The sequence below is a fragment of the Columba livia genome, chromosome 5 (assembly GCF_036013475.1).
Source record: "Columba livia isolate bColLiv1 breed racing homer chromosome 5, bColLiv1.pat.W.v2, whole genome shotgun sequence".
NCBI lineage: Eukaryota > Metazoa > Chordata > Aves > Columbiformes > Columbidae > Columba > Columba livia.
Window position 1 is genome coordinate 14,952,709 of NC_088606.1, and position 15,084 is coordinate 14,967,792.

The following is a 15,084-nucleotide window of genomic DNA, read 5'->3' on the forward strand; positions in this document are numbered from 1 at the left end:
CGCCAGCTCCCCCTCTAATAAGTGAAGGACTTGACCCACCACATTTCAGAACCTGATGACTAAAGACATTGAAATTTATTCTATGGTAAAACACGCTTGAAGGACTTGTGCCAAATGGGGTTTCTTACCAGTGTAACTATGTACTGTACTTGCAGAATTGAGGGCTAAGATATATTTCAGTGATTAGCACTTGAGGAGATATTCACAAATAGTTACGTTGCATTTACTAACTGAATGTGTGAAAGGATAAGAGAAAAAAGGGGGGAAAAAAGAAAAAAAAAAGAAAAAAACAAGGCACATGTCTACTCACATGTCTACTTTCCTGATCATGGTTAACTAGCGATGCCCAGGGTACAAAACAACAAATTCACACAGAGTTGCCTTTATCTGCACAAATAACTTTATTTACGTCTGTGGTCAAAGCCCATTGGGGCTTTACTGTAAAGTTCAGTAAGAAAACATATTCACATTTTTGATGTCAAACATTCTTACTACATAACATTTCTGGAAACATTTTATTGTTTTTTTTCCTGCAATAATGTTTGCAATCTTAACTAATCTTCCATTTGGTCAAAGCTGAAAAGAAAGAAGAAAAAAATTAAATAAAGCACCATGGAGAGAAACTTAAATGGAATGGGACATAAAAATTCAGGACATTTATGTTTGATGCCATCATTATAAAAAAAAAAGGGGGGGGAGGAGATAGAGAGGGATGACAAAATGAAAATAAAAATGCAGCAAATCTTTAATGTGAAGATTACATTTAAAAATAACCAACTAACAGTCTGCACTTTTCAAAAGACTGACGTCCTGAAACGCATTTAGATTGATGCAGCCTGAGCTTGAAGTTCTCTTGCTGAGTAAACAGTCAAGTGTTCTTAATAGGAATTGCAGTTTCTCGACATCTGTTGGGGAAAAGGGAATGGTGAAACAACAATTTAGATTGAGATTGGTTTTGTTAAATGCATTTAAATTCCAAGATTAGTGGTGTTCTTTCTTTTTCAATTAGCATTTACTTGCAGAAAGGTTACAGATGAAGGGGCTGAGAAAGAGTTCTTTGGAGGAGGGGGGTTAGCTCCCAGGGCAGTACAAAACACACTAAAATGTGTAACACTGACTAGCATAGGACTTTAACACAAACTTACAACTTATGCAAAAGCAAATGCCTTTGAAAAGCTCTATCAAGGAGCAAAAAAAATAAAAAAATAAAAAAAAATCACAATAACTGTGACTTCACTTTGTTGAGCTTCTAAGAACCAAGCCAGAATTCATATATGAAAAAATATTATTATTGCTTTTCAAAGGAATTTTCCAGCCCATTCATTCTGCAATTTCCCATGCTGATTAGACTGTGAGAGGACTGTGACTTCTGAGGGGTCATAGAGAGGTAAAAAGAAAGGAAGCTATGAAATGTCCTACCTGCTTTGCTGCTTTTCCAAAAACAAGCTCTCTTTATGAGTTTTGTCAAACCGATAAAGATTGTTTTAGCCCAGTGAAACAGTTGTTGCCATTTTGGTGAAACTACAACAATAACAAAACCTGGTATGTTCAGAATTGACTTGCCCTGTTTTGCTCTGGAACGTATGTCAAGGCTTGGGTCATCATTCCAGACTGAGAGTGCTGCAACTGCTTTGATTTCAGTGTAAAGATGAAGTGATGAAGATTATTCCCAAATCTGTACCATGCAGAGGATTTTATTCTCCTCAGTAATATGCTTTTTTCAGCATATGGATTTCAAGTAGTTACATCCTTTATACCTGTAGAACTTGTGATTGTGCTATGTTGCTTTGCCTTTTTAAGTTTGTTATCACTGTTTATTCTTTTAAATACCTGGAATCAGGATGTTGTGTTTGCTTTCTTCCTTTGGAGAATTTTGGGTTACACTTTTTCCTTTGCAAATCTTGGAAAGCCACTAACAATGTGTTCAGAGCTGGATAAGGATTATTCAGTCCTGCCTGAATACCTGGGAATTGTATAAAGAGATGCAAAACAAGATAAGCCTCAATGCACTTGGAAAAACAAAGAAAAGGAAGAATTACATGTATGTGCTTTTTTTTTTCCTATCACTTCAAATTCAACAATGCTTTAAACTGTTATTCCAAAGAACCTGCCAGTCAAGAGAAAGAGTTCAGTTGGTTTTGCTTGTTTAAGTGCAAGAAGCATCGTGAGGGCCAACACACTTGTTAGCATCGATACAACATGTTTGGTGTTCTCGCTGCTGGTAAAGCAGTGTTAGCCTACAGGAGTTCTATTTCAGTCTCTCTGGACATTTAAACTAGCTGAGATTGATTGCACTATTTATTGATCTCATTTATATTGTCTTGGAGATTTCAACCTAATGCTAATCTGATGAAGTACAGATGAAGTAGGCCGTGGTGGTTAGCACTGTGCACTGTATTGCACATTAAAGGACCAGTGTGAACAGAAAGTATGAACAAACGAGTGCACAGTTGGCCTTGTGGAATATTTAACTCTCTAAACACGTGGAGATGTGATCACAAGAGACTTTACAGGAAACTGGGCTTTGGACTCTTGCTCTTTCAGAGGGAGAATTCCCCACCCCTTCCCTTTCTCCTTCCCAGAAACCTTCACTTTTTCCAGTATCTGTCTCAATGTGTAGAACACACATAGTAACAGGCATGTCCTTTGCTTTCTGCTTAACAACCTGGCTTCCAGTAGTCCTCCCAATAATATGTAAATGCCACTCAGCCTGCTGTCTCATTTTGGTATTATAGCTATGCCCACAATGTGATAGTCTAGTCACCTCCTGCAAAGCCAGGGCTGTTCCATGGGCAACAGGAGCAGTTTTCTTGATGTCAGTGGAGTCAGGACAGGTTATACCATCTGAGGACCAGGCACACAGAGCAGTGCTTTGTTTTGGAAGAAATAAGTATCTTAAGGTAACTACAGCTTTTCGTCTGTGGCAATCTTGATCTATGCTTTGGGACGCTTGATCTATTTCCTAATCTTTTATCTATCACACAAAATAAAGGCTCAGTTAGACAAGTTTTACTCCTGTAGCTTGTTCCACTATTGCTAAAGGAATTATTTAACACAAATAAAGGCTGCAAGCTCATCCCTTCAATTGTTTTGTTCAATACAAATTGTCAGGTAACTTGCCAAAAATAATAGTTTGCAAAAATGGAACCTGGCAAGTCTTCTGTGTTTGCTTTATGTAGAACTACTCTGTCTCCTACATAAAAAAAAAAAAAACATAAACTCACACACACACAAAAACAAACACAAAACCAAACAAACAAAACCAAACAAACAAAACCAAACTCTCTAGGTATGAGCAAGGCTAAATCTTCCATTTTCACACAGAGAGAAGTACTAAATAAACTGTACCACATCAGCTGTATCTCCAGAAACCATGCTGCAACACACACTTTTCCCAACTTCTAACCTGTCCTGGGTGCAGTAGGTGTTTATATCAGCAGCAAATCATAGTGTACCATCTGTTTGTCCAGCTGTGCACACTGTAGGGAAAAGGCGATCCCCTGTTTTACCCATTTGCCTGCCATGGAACAGACAATGTAGGTATTTGGCCATCACAAAAAAAGGCATTTGTTGTTTCAGATCAGGTTGGTTCACTTTGAAACAGGCTTTTATTAAAGTTTTTGGGTTGAGTGAACATGTTCAAGATACAGTCCAGTCTACAGAAACATCGCGTTTTATATCATGCTAAAACACACTGTGATGATCTAAAGTTCTAGATACGTACGCACTGACAAGTACATATTCCTGTGTAGCTACCTATCTGGGAAGGCTTAGATAACAGTATTGCATACTGTACTACTTGGACATGGACCATGAGTGGCTTTGGATTTCTTCCTGCCTCAGGGACTAGCTGAGTCTGAGTGATATTCCTATAGCTGAGGAAGGAAACGGCGTTGAACACAAAGTATTCTTGCCAGTAGCTACGGGGATCAGGTCCTGATCAGGTCAGCTTTATTCATTTTAGACATTCTGGGACTTCTCTCAGGAGAAGTTATCCATGTGCAAAGATATTTAACTTTTTCTGGTGGCTCAAAAGGATGAAATGTAAAGAGCTAAAAGAGGAAAAACAATTTTTCCACATACAGTATGAGTTGTGGCACAATGGATTGTGGCTTTTTACACAGATTGCACTCTGTTGAATGTAAAGGTAGACAGAGATCTCTGAAGAGGTCGAGGAGGTAGAAAACTAAAACTGAATGAATCGGGGTCTAGAATTTGTGCAAGTTGTCCTCTTTAGTTTGCTTGGGGCTGAATTTATCGTATATTAAAGGCTTTAATCAAATGCTCTGGGTCATATGAATGTATTTTTAATGCTTTTATGGTGTGGCATGTTCTAAGCGAAAAGTGTCATCCCACATATATCACATTTGTCTAAATTTGCATTCTCCCAGATGGCCACATTTATTGACTTTGTGAAGTTAACTGTCTCTTCCTGCTTCCAGCCAATCAGGATTTGCTGGAGGATCAAAGAAAGTGAATCCTTCATTGTTTCATCTACTGCTGAGAATGACCTAAACCCAAAATCTCTTGACACCAACACCCCCAAAATGGAAGTCCCAAATTACCACAGGAAGTTCCTAGACCAAATTCTATCTTCCTTTTTTATGATTGCCATGTCATTTAAAATTACTTTACCTGTGAGCATAAGCACTCTTCTTGCTACCATGTCATTTTGTAAATTAATCACATTTACAGGTTATTAAAAAAAAAAAAAAAAAAAATCACACTTACTGAACAAATTAACTTTCCAGCTATTATTCCAAATATAGTAATTTGTACTTATGTGACCCAAAACCCGAGAAAAGTGCTCAATTCTTTGCATTGTTAGAATGTTAAGAAACTTTCAGGGGATTTTTTTTTTTCCTAAGAATGCTCTTTGCATCTACCAATCTTTATTAATTAAAAACTCACAAAATACAATCAAATTCCTTTCCTTTAAATCATGCTAAAGGAAAATGAGCAACAAAAAGCCCACAGTCCAGGGAGTTGCCAATTCCTTTTCTAGTAAGTGTTTAATCACTGATTTTTTTTTTTTAATAGTATGGGAATTTAATAATCGTTTCTATTAGTACAACTGCTTGAGAGGGTCTTGAAGACATTTCCTTTCACTTTAGTTTGCCCTGTGGATAAGTAAAGCACTTTGGTTCTGTATTGATTTGTCCTTTACTGCAGTGACCACCTTTCATTTTGAAGTATTCACCTTCCATTCATGAGCATTAAATCCCTATTTAAAAGAAATAATAGAAGTGGAATGGTGGCTCAGTAGGGCAATGATCAGTGAAAGAGCCCAGATGACTTTATCTGGGTCAGAACTTTATTTGATTAGGTTGAATAGTGATTTCTTGCTTTCCCCTTCTCTGTCTCTCTGGCCAGTGACAGGCCTTTCCTCTCCCTAAGGATGTGAAGACCAGCTGCCTTGAGAGAAGAGAAAAGGAAGGGAAAGAAAGTGCATTTATAAAGGACACTGGTCTACACGTGCATTTTGCAGCATATAAAAGCCCCCTGTGTGTGAATATGGGCTAACACATCAGCACATGTCTGTTTTGAAATGAAGAGCAGCAGGTACATTTTGACACAAATTCAAATCAAACGTGTGCCTTTGATATCATACTGGCAAAACTCGATCATATGCTTTGCTAATCGAGTGTGCCGAGTCTCCTATGCTTATGTTTTTTGGAATTAAATTGCATGACTGTGCTTTGCTCTGTAAAATGTGTAAATGTGTAAATTATGTCAGGACAGATTGCAAATGCCAGTTGAAGAAATAAAAAATATGCTGCACTCATTGTAAAGAGTGCAGGGGTGTGGCCTGGGAGATGGTGAGAAGGGGTTAATGCCTTCTAGCAAAATTCCTGGAAGAAACAGATTGATTTATTAACTGTTATTTGTATTACTGGTATTAACAGCTTGGTGAAGAAATACCAGAAAACCCAGAAAACCCCATTCAGGACTTAGAGCCTGCAAGGCTGTACTCTATCAATAAATGTAGAGCCATGGCTCCTACCTGGAAGAGTTTGTTGCACTAGAGTCCAGATGGAGTGAATAGAGTGAGCAAAGGCAGAGTGTCTGAGTGAAAACGGTGTGGACATACATGTTGGCCCTATTTCAAGAGAGCACTTAAATAAGAACTTAAAACCAGTCCCTCTAAGAAAAGCACTTAAGCAGAAGCTTATGCACAGTAATCAACAGGAATATGCCCTTGAAATAGGGCCAAGATATACAGCTTGCTTGATACATTACATCTACATATATGGAATTATTTGATCATATTTTAATTTATTTTAATTATATTTTAAACATCCAGTTAAGTTACAATTCCCTCTGCTCCCTCATTGTTTATCTCTTCTTATTATTGTTTCTCCCCATAAAAAAATGACTTGGGATTACTCTCCAGATACTCCTCCATTCTAGTTTCCCATCTTATTTAAAAGGGATCCTGAAAATCAAGGATTGTATTTGAAATCAAGATGCATGAAGATCTCCACTGATTGCATCCTCTTTCAAAGTTCCACCTTTCTCATTTTAGAATGACAACAAACTCATGTTCCTATTGAGATCGGGTTCAGCAAGAACCTGTCCCTGAGTTCAACTGTATTAGCATACGTCCCACTGTGCAATGAAATCAGCACCTAGGAGTGATTTTGCACCCCTTAGATGAGATTCATTTAAATAGGTATCAGATGACTGTGCTGAAGGAGATATGGGGTGATTGTAAGATCAATATGAACATATGCCATTCGGAGCACTGGGACTAAATATACTGATTTTAAAGACTCTCTTTTCTAGCCCCAGCTATTTGTTTAAGTGGGTCGTGTTTAACCTCCAGAGTTATATAATCATTTCTGTGCCTTTATTACTGAATGTTTAATATTTTATCCTCAAACATATTTTGTAGTGATGTTTGAACTTTTTGCTTTGATGGCCTGAACTTCAGAACAGTACCTCTTCAGGAAGGAGAAAAATCCTTTAAAACCAGCATAAAAAAGATATTTCAATGAAAGGTCAATTGCTATAACTAACTCACTCCAACTAGATGCAACCTAGCATTACCAAATTTCTAGAAATTGCAGATTAAGGTTTCTCAGGGTTCATTTCTCAAACAAGGATCTGTAAGTCTCATACATTATGATTTGCCTTCCCTCAGGAGCAAACCAGACTCACTGCTTCACAGCAAGCTTCCAGACTGGGATGGAACTGATGAACATCAGGATTCACATGGCCATGGGTCCATTTGAACATCTAGACATGTGAATTAGTGGTCCTGTGTTTGAGAGCTGGGAAACATGCTTTACTATACCTACATGCTGTACAAAATAACCAAGAATACTTATTTAAGCTTTGGAGGTTGTGAGTAGTATATGCAAATCACAATTACATAGTGTAAAAAAATCCTAAGAACTGTCCCTCTACAGCAGTAAAAGAATGAGTATCATCCATGAGTTTCCACAGTCTTGATACCCAAGATATTGTCATAAATTTCACGCAAGAAAACTAGAAAGAATCAAAATATCAACAGGCACTGTAAAGAAGTTTTAACATCTTGAATGTCTTTGAGCATCTTAGAGGGGAGTGCTGCAGCTATTGGAATAGATTATAAGAACTGAACTATTATCACTAAATTTGCAGTCACCTATGGAGAGCATCATCAGCCTACAGCTTCAGGAACAAAAGGGGTTTTCTCCTCTTCCTGCATACAGTTGCCATCCATCTAATGGTCTGACTGCTTAAAGACCAGCTTCTCCTTCCCATCCAGTTGATGGGAGGAAAGAAGGGCAGTATTAGATTAAATAAAGGTAACCTAGCCCTATAGCAATTTACCAGACTGCTATATATATTTCATCTTTTACCTTCAATTAAGGTAATGTAACAATCAAGCTGACTATCTTTCTGAAATACATGATTATGTGAAAAATATTTCATCATACATTTCACAATGTCAAGTGTTTTCCTTTAACCTTTAGAATCTGATTCACGTTATGGTTTTCATGATTACACATTGCCTATGCCAAAACCTCTCCTATCATTATGAAAGGCTATTTTGCTTGACTTTATGTCTTATGCCCTCCCTTTGGTACTGTACTCTTGTTTCATTGGGGTTTATCAATTAGCTGTGGAGTTACCTTTATTTTTAAAAAGAAATTGGTCCAAAGTGATGGGAATACATGGAAGACTGTAATGTCACAGAGATAATCTGGGAGACTACAGTAACAGCAATGTATTTGCAAAGCATGTCTACTTAGGAAACACATGATATTCTGGAACTACATATTAGAATAAGTTTTGGAAAGTCTCTGCTTCTTTTTAGGCAACCAAATGGAAATCCTTTCTTGGGAAAGATTCAGAATTTTTTAAACTGTGTATCTTTCAAATCACAAAATCCTACAGACTTCAAAATTTTCTTAACATCAAAATCCTGAGGAATAAGAATTCTGTCAGCTTGGTCAAACAACTTATTTTTTTCACATTTTTATACTGTAATGTGATGGATTATGACAAAAAAAAATTATTCTCTGAAATACCACTTTAAAGTTAAAGAACAGAAATGCTTTGTTCTGAGAACACTTATTTGTTGGGATTCCCACACTTTTATTTTCATGTAGCTCAACATGTTTGTGTATTCACCTTCTTTCACAAAGCTTTTTATTTCAATGAACTACATGTTCCAAAGCAAAATAACATTCTGTATACTTATGCTATCATGAATCACATTTCCTGGAGTTTCTACCAAATTTAAAATAATATTTGGTTTTGAAAATCTGACTTCTTATTTTGATGTTTAACTGGTCTCATTAAAATATTTGGCCCTTCAGTCACAGGTCTGGCATCACCACTTTCCTTGCAAATTGCCATTCTGAAATGCTTGGACTAAAATAATTTATTGGTGCGTTACTATAAACCAGGAGTATCTACCATGTTTTGTCACCTGATCAGTCATTAATCTCTGTTGTCGGACTTTAGATGGCGCTGCAGATGAAAAGAAAAATATATTTTTTTTTCCCTCTTAAAAATAATCTCATAGTTGTGCTTTAAAGAGAACTTGGTTCTGTTTTTAAGATCTTTATTGAAAAAGACTATATGGAGTTCTGTGGCTTCACACACGCATTCCCATAAACCCCCCTACAGAAGAGGAAACATGACACTTCCTTTGTAAAGGATCCAAGAATCCTGCCCCTAATCCATAGATTTCATATGTATGCAATCAACTTTTATTGGTTTTGTAAGGATGAAGCTTCCCCTTCCAATGTGAGCACAATACAAACTTTGACAGTGTCATTAATAAAGAACTGCATGGCTCAGACAAACGGGGCAAGTTTATATAAAGCCTTTCTCCCAGTACTTTCCATAGTATTTTTGTAGACTTGATATGGCAGATTTGCTGTGTCAGACCCCCAAATGCAAACTGCTCAGAAAAGAGAGAGAGCTGGTGCTGGAAAAAATCACACCACAGCTGAAAAAAAATGAGAGTGTTTCTTAAGTATCTGTTTCTCCTCCTAATCGTAGAAACCTTTTGGGTCATGAGAGTGAGTCTAATGAAGACTATGGCAAAGAGACAAATAATTACAACGGCACTAAATCAAGTAATTGTTGGGCAAATTTTAAGGTTTGCGGTTTTGAAGCCTTGATGTTTTTTGTTCAGAAACTCAGGTCATTATCTGAAGCCCAGCAGGGACCCAGTTTGGAAATTCAAGAGGCTTTTGGGGCTCTTTTCACCATAACACATGCAATCCGTACTTTCAAACTCAGAGACAGTCAGAACTATAAATATTACAAAAGGTCACCAAGATTTATTGGAAGCAAACATTCTATTTGGGTATTAATTCACTCACATCTCCAAAAAAAAAAAAAAGTATCAGCACTGGATGCTCTTCTCAGCAAATGGTCATTTGAATCATAAGCCAATAAAAAATGAAGCAAAGAATCACTTCTATTTTCTGACACAGCACACTGTTTTCCTTTCACAATCTCTTGGATTTTACAGCTGTTCTTACTAAATACCAACTACGTTCAGGTGAAAAAAATCTTTAATGGTACTCTCATCTCCATTGAAAAGTAATATTAATGATAATGAGTTTCACATAAGCAATTATGCAGAAGTCAATTGAAAAAATAGTACTTTTGAGAAGGTCTTTCTAATTTATACTGTCTTGATTTTATTTATAACATTTTATGTCCTGGAGATCATAGATTTAATGGGTAAAAGCTTCACCAGCATGGCTTCACCAATGCATAAAGATGCATGTTAATTCACAGGCTTTTTTGTGAATATTTTTTAAAAATTTGTGCTTCATCTTGAAAAATTTTGTGGAAATATTATTTTATTTAGTAAGTGGGTGACTACAGACATGGCTGTAATTACATGCAGGAATATATATTTTTTAATCTTTTTTTTTTCCTTCCACCCTCTAACCATAGCCCCTTAAGAAGAAAATCAACAAACTCAAATGAATTTTGGTTCTAGAAATTGTAATACTTGAGTTACACATTGTAATACATTTTTTCTCTTTTTAATAAAAAGAGTAAGAAAATTACTTTCTTTTGAAATCACAGAGTAATTTAGATCGCAAGTGATGTTTGAAAGTTGTTCAATGTCCAGCATTAATCAGGACTAACTTCCAAGTTAGACCAGGTTATTCAGGACCTTTTCCAGGCAAGTGTGAAAATCTCTAAGGATGGAAAAACCAACAGACATTGTTCCAGTGCTTAACCACTTTCCTTGTGAAAACTTTTTTCTTTATATTCAGTTGAATTTTCCCTTGCTCTAAGTTGTGACCTCTCATCCATTTGTCTCTCATCCTTTTGCTGTAACACTGAGAAAAGACTGACTCTGTCTTCTTTGTAACCTCCCTTCAGCTGCATCTGAGCTACGCTTGTGCTGCAGTTGGTTTCCCTCTTTAGCCTTTTCTTCTCCAGGTTAAATAAAAAAACTCTATCAGCTTCTCGTCATTCATTGTCAGCTCCATCCCCTACTCAGCTGAGTCACACTCCATCCTTCATCTCATCAGTTAGTTTCTTGCACTGGATACCCAGAATATGGACTGTCTCAGATGTGGCCTCACAAGTACTGAGTAGAAGGTAATAATTACTTCCATGGACCTGCTGGCTATATCTTGTTCACATAGTTCATGGTTAGTCTTCTCTGCTGTGAGGGCATATGACTGATTTGTGTTCAGCTTGTCATCCACCAAGACACACAAGTCCATTTTGGAAGACCTGCTTCCTACTCAGTCAATCTGCACTTCAATCTGGAGTTGTTCTCAACTAGGTATAGGACTTCACCTCTATCTTTATTAAATTTCATGTTATTCCTGCCAGTTCTATCTAGTTTAAGATCTCTTTGAAGGACAGCCACATCATTCATTTTATCACACAGCACGTCCATTTTGTGTCATCATGACCTTGATGAGCGAGACCTTCATCTCACTGACTGCTAAAGAACCAGCTACCAATTAGAATACAAACTGGTGATCACCATCTTTTAAGGCTGATCACCCATCCAGCTTTTCTCTCACCAACCCTGTTCAGATAGCCCCAATTTGGATTCAAGGAAGCCATGGGAGACAGTGTTTAAAACATTTTCCAAAGCCAAAGTGAACAACATATGCTGCTTTCCCCTCATTCAGAGAGCCACTGCCCACTTCACTTTAGTCAAGTTCTTTGGACACAACTTGCCTGTGTTAAACCCATGGTGGCAGTTCCAAAGACTTCCCTGTTTTCTGTGGACCTAAAAATATCTTCCATGAGGACTTGCTTGATAGTCTTGCCTAAGATTTAAGTGAAACTAATCAACCTGCCACTCCCCAAATTCTTCCTCTTACCTTTTTTTTGAAGATAGGCATGACATTTGCCATTTTTCAGTCACCAGGGACCTCCCTACATTGTCACAAACTTTAAAAGATGATAGAGAGCAGCCTCACAATAACATTTGCTGTATTTCATTTAGAAATCTTTGAATGAAATACAGTTGAATGCCTCTGTAGACAGTGGCAAACAGATTCCTCCTACAGTTTTACTGCACACTGCAATAGCACCTGTTCTGAGGATGCTGCAAGGGTACTGAATGTGAAGATGCAATGAAGCCAAGAAAGTCCCAGTATTTTCCTGAAAGGCTATATTGTTCAAGGTCCTATTTTTCAGGTACAAATAAAAAAAACCCAGCCATATCTGAATGAGATTAAAAGTCTGCCTATTAACATCACACACACACACACAAGACAAACAAACAAACCAACCAACCCACCAGTCAAAACACCAAAAAAAATCCCCAGTCATCCCAGAAACAGAGGATGGCTTACCAGGTCAGTAAGGTGTTTCAGCCCCTGAGGAATGTTTCTTAGATGACCAGTCTAAGGAGGAGAGTTGTCAACTGCAGACCCCCTTCTCTGAGGAAGACCAACTCAAAGAAGGTTTCTGGTGGGCTTCCTTTATACCTTAGTTGAATCTCAGCTGTGATCACTCATGGTAGTTGTCCAGAAACTTCTCACAGCCAAGGCATCTCATTGGTCAAATGCCCTGTTTGTCAACCAATGAGCGTATGCATGACCATAGTGGTCCATAAACCTGGAAGTTTCTGTTCCTCTCAGAGTGGGAGAGGGAGAGTGCATCTGCCACATTTATCTTCTGGAACTCTATCTTGACTGAATATAGAAGCACAAGTCATTACTGTTAACTATCATATATCTTGAACCAGTTGTTTGAAAATTCTTAATATACTTCGGTTTCTCTGGCTATCCTTTTATGATTTTTTGTTTGCTATTGTTGCATCTAACCCCCATGTTGATAGTCCAGAATTTTTTTTTTTCTCTCATGAAAATACTCAAGAAACTCCTCGCTGAACTCTTTTCACATTATTCACTATTCAAAAGTTGCTACAGATGTCACTTGGAACACTCTTATTTTGATCAGTTTCTAAGTTCTCACTGTCTGATCAACAGACGTAGCAAAGCAGTGAAGCTCACTTATTTGAGATATAATCAGTATAACCAGAGGACAACAGGGGACTCACTTTGTGTTTTAATAACTGATTAATGATACTGAGTGCCCCATTTCAGATGCTTGAAGGTTTTGCAAATTTTGTCCTTTGGTAGTATCTTATAGTGTGTGCAGAAATGTGGAGGAATCTTCTATACCTAGTGTTGAGAATATAAAGCTTGTAGGATTTAAATTATTTAATCTGATTTCCACAGCTGAGACCGAGAGTTTACAGCCCCTAACCTGTCTCTTCAGCTCAAAGTAGTACCAAACCGCAGTCATGAAGCATTGAGACAATGGAAATGACAGCTAGAAGTTGCAAGAGTTTAAATAATTTAGAAATAAATGAATAGACAAACAAAATAAAGGGAAATTTAAAATGGCTATTCAATGGCTATACCTCTGGATAAATACTTTTGCAAGTGTGTTCCTTCAGTTGTATTTTCACATCGCCAAACACATGGAAAATGGTTCTACTTTTAAACAGTGTAAGGAGCAACAGATAAATTATGAAAAATATTTACTGCAATATGCTACTAGGGTGAGTTTTCTAATTCTGACAAGAAAAGCAACCTACATAAAAGACGAAGAATTTAAAAACTTTAACATGTTTTCCCCCACTTCTTTCACTGTTTATTCTTCACAGTTCATTGACATCTGACACTAAGATTGGACTGATCACCTTCTTGTCAGGCGTGTTTCTGGGCTCTTCACCACTAACTCAATGCTATGTTTCAATGTAAAAATTGAATTGGACAGTTAATTTTTAAAAAGCAAAAACTTGGGTTTGTTATTTTTTGAAATAGATTAGAAGTTCTTTATCTTTATCAACACATCTAATTCATGTTGTTTTATGATTTAAAAAGACTTTCAATTCCTGTTCTAAGAGGCGGAAAGACATATGGATCAATATCAAAAAGACTATGAGCAATTTCACTAATATTCATTAATGGAAAACTGCAGAAGAGCACATAGAAATACACTTGCCCTGAGTTGAGATGTAGAAACAACTGGCACCAATATCTAATTCATTTGGGACTGACAGCTTCCGTCTGAGAGTCCTATAATCTTTTTCCAAGGAATAAAATCCTTTTTACATAGGCTTAACATCATAGTTCATGAATTCCCTCAGAAGTCTTATTACAGTGGATGTTTTTCTCCTTGTCCAGACTTAAACTACAGATTTCAAATTATCTAACAATATCCACAACTCAGTATTATTAATAGCATATTTTTCACATTACTGAAGAAAAAAAGCAAATGGCACACCTTGCTTGAACAATTTTTCATTGCCATCTGATACCAAACAGGCTTAGCACTGCCAACTTGATCAGCATAGATTATTAATTATGATACTGCTGGTACAGTTCAATTTAATCAGAAAAGAACATCAAGGAGTCCAAGAAGTAGGGTATATAGTGCGATTTATCTCTGCCTTGTACTGATAGGGATAACAATGATTTGCAAATTGCTTCAGCTACAAATACACAATTAAAAAGAGATAAATATCAAAAGATATGCCACATTTTCAACTCAAAGCCAAAAGTGCAGGTCTTAATCTTAGTAGTCAGTTTTAAAATCATGAGTTAATTCTTCCCTTGATGTGCACGCTTAACTCCCATTAAAATTAATGGGGGTTACACATGCTCATCGAGGAAGAAATAGACCCCATAGTGTGTATATTCTTCAAATAATAAGGACTTGGTAATTACTATATTATTTGTTCATTAATTTTCAATTTATCTTGTAAATGTACATTCTTTGTGATCTTAGGTCCAATTATATAGAATAATTTGTGGCGAAAGGTCTAGTGGAGCATTACCCTCTTAAAGGACATGTGGTTTTATAGCAGATATTGACAATGTTCTAATTCTCAAACTTTATCACTTGCAGAATACACCAAAACAAAGGAAGCTGACTTCTAGCAGTCAATTTTTTCTCTTCCATGTGGTCCAAAGTCCTTTGAAACCACTGTGTATATTCCATTGACTTCAACCCATTTTGGAAAGGCCATTTTTCTTTAATTAGTTGGTGCCTAAGAGCAATATTCTTAGAGAGGGTATTGATACTCAGGTGCCTCAGTTCTGGTCGCCCAAGCCAAAGGTTGTTTATGAA

General features: G+C 36.9%; 1 long non-coding RNA gene across 1 annotated transcript in view; it reads right to left on the reverse strand.

The window, feature by feature from the left end:
- Positions 1-213: 213 nt before the first annotated feature.
- Positions 214-15,084, reverse strand: part of LOC110361380 (uncharacterized) — a 72,675-nt gene continuing 57,804 nt past the window's right edge. The window contains exons 6-7 of the long non-coding RNA XR_010472781.1: positions 1,831-1,963; positions 214-905 (exon numbers count right to left, since the gene is read on the reverse strand). This is a non-coding gene — a long non-coding RNA (uncharacterized LOC110361380). The remainder of the gene's footprint in view (positions 906-1,830; positions 1,964-15,084) is intronic.